Source organism: Meles meles, chromosome 6 (assembly GCF_922984935.1).
Source record: "Meles meles chromosome 6, mMelMel3.1 paternal haplotype, whole genome shotgun sequence".
NCBI classification, from domain to species: Eukaryota; Metazoa; Chordata; class Mammalia; order Carnivora; family Mustelidae; genus Meles; species Meles meles.
The window spans coordinates 128,417,724-128,419,901 of NC_060071.1; the positions used below are offsets into that span (position 1 = coordinate 128,417,724).

Genomic DNA, 2,178 nt, shown 5'->3' on the forward strand with positions numbered 1-2,178 from the left:
ACAAACCAAAAGTAATACTAAAAACCTTTGTACTTTCTTGCATATATGTAACTTGATATCTAAAAAATGTCATTAGTTTTCACAATGTGTTTGCCTCCAGAACACAGGTATCAGGAAAACCATTGCTAAACCAAAACAAAATGGGAAAGTAAATCATATCAACATCGTCATCATTGGACACATAGACTCAGGGATGTCTAACACTACCAGCCATTTATCCACCAATGTGGTGAAGTCAACAAAAGAACTACTGAAAATTTGAGAAGGAGGCTGCTGAGATGTGAAAGGGCTCCTTCAAGTATTCCTGGGTCTTGGATAGACTGAAAGTTGAATGGAATGTGGTATTACCATTGATATCTCCCTGTGGAAATTTGAGACCAGTGAGTATTATGCGACCATCACTGATGCCGCAGGACACAGAGACTGTATCAAAAACATGATTGCATACATATCTTAGGCTATGCTGTCCTGATTGTGGCTGCTGGTGTTGGTGAATTTGAAGCAGGTATCTCCAAGAATGGGCAGATCTGTGAACTTGCTCTTCTGGCTTACACACTGGGTGTGGAACAACTAATTATTGGTGTTAACAAAATGGATTTCACTGGGTCACCCTAAAGCCATATGAGATATGAGGATACTATTAAGGAAGGCAGCACCTACATTAAGAAAATTGACTACAATCCTGACACAGTAACATTTGTGCTCATTTCTGGTTGGAACATCATACATGCTGAAGCCACATCCTAACATGCCTTGATTCAAGGGATGGAAATTCACTTGTAACGATGGGAATGCCAGCGTAACCACACTGCCCAAAGCTCTGGATTGCATTCTGCCACCAGTTCATCCAACTGACAAGCCCTTGTCTGCCTCTTCAGGACATCTGCAAAATCGGTGGCATTGGTACTGTCCCTATGGGCCGAGTAGAGACTGGTCTTCTTAAACCTGGCATGGTGGTCACATTTGCTCCAGTCAGTATTACTCCTGAAGTAATGTCTGTTGAAATGCACCATGAAGCTTTCAGTGAGGGTATTACTGAGGACAACGTGAGCTTCAATGTCAAGAATGTATCTGTCAAAGATGTTCATTGTGGCAATGTCAGCAAACATGACCCACCAATGAAAGCAGCTGGCTTTGCAGCTCAGGTAATTATCCTGAACCATCCAGGACAAATCAGTGCTGGAGATGCACCTGTGATGGATTGTCATCTAGCTCACATTGCTTACAACTTTGCTGAGCTGAAGAAGAAGATAGTTCATTGTCCTGGAAAAAACCTGGAAAGATGGTCCCAAATTCTTGACATCTGATGATGCTGCCATTGTTGATATGGCTTCTGGCAAGCCTATGTGTGTTGAAAGCTTCTCTGGTTATCCTTCTTAGGGCTGTTTTGCTGTTCATGACATGAGACAGATGGTTGCTATGGGTGTCATCAAAACAGTGGACAAGAAGGCAGTTGGAGCTGGCAAGGCCACTAAGTCTGCCCAGAAAGCTCAGAAGGCTAAATGAGTGTTATCCCCAATACCTCCTACCCCAGTCTTAATAAGTGGTGGAAGAACAGTCTCCGAATCGTTTGTGTCAATTGGCCATTTAAGATTAATAGTGAAAGACTGGTTAATGATAACAGTGCTTCATAAAACCTTCAGAAGGAAAGGAGGATATATTGTGGACCATTTGTTTTTGTGTACGTGTGGCAGTTTTAAGTTATTAATTTTTAAAATCAGTACTTTTTAATGGAAACAACTTCACCAAAAATCTGTCATAGAATTTTAAGACCTATTAAAAGTTTAATGAACAAAATAAATAAATAAAAATTGTCATCATAAAAATTAAATAGCTGAAAAGAACTAGTTTTGAACATATTTCAAGTATCAAAAAGTAGGAGTGCCTGGGTGGCTCAGTCATTAAGCATCTGCCTTCCAATCAGGTCATGATCCCAGGATCCTGGGATCAATCCCGCATAAGGCTCCCTGCTCAGCAGGAAGCCTGCTTCTCCCTCTTCCATTCCCTCTGCTTGTGTTCCCTCTCTCTCTCTCTCTGTGCCTCTCTCTATCAAATAAATAAATCTTTAAATAAATAAATATAAAAAGCTACATAAATTAAAGTATTATATAAGACTTCTAAATATACCTAATGGATTCTAAAAATGCAGCATCATTCACTTAAAAACATATAAACATT

At 40.0% G+C, this 2,178-nt stretch overlaps 1 pseudogene; it reads left to right on the forward strand.

Moving 5' to 3' along the window:
- The first annotated feature begins 278 nt into the window (after positions 1-278).
- Positions 279-1,506, forward strand: LOC123943674 (annotated as a pseudogene).
- The last annotated feature ends 672 nt before the right edge of the window (positions 1,507-2,178 follow it).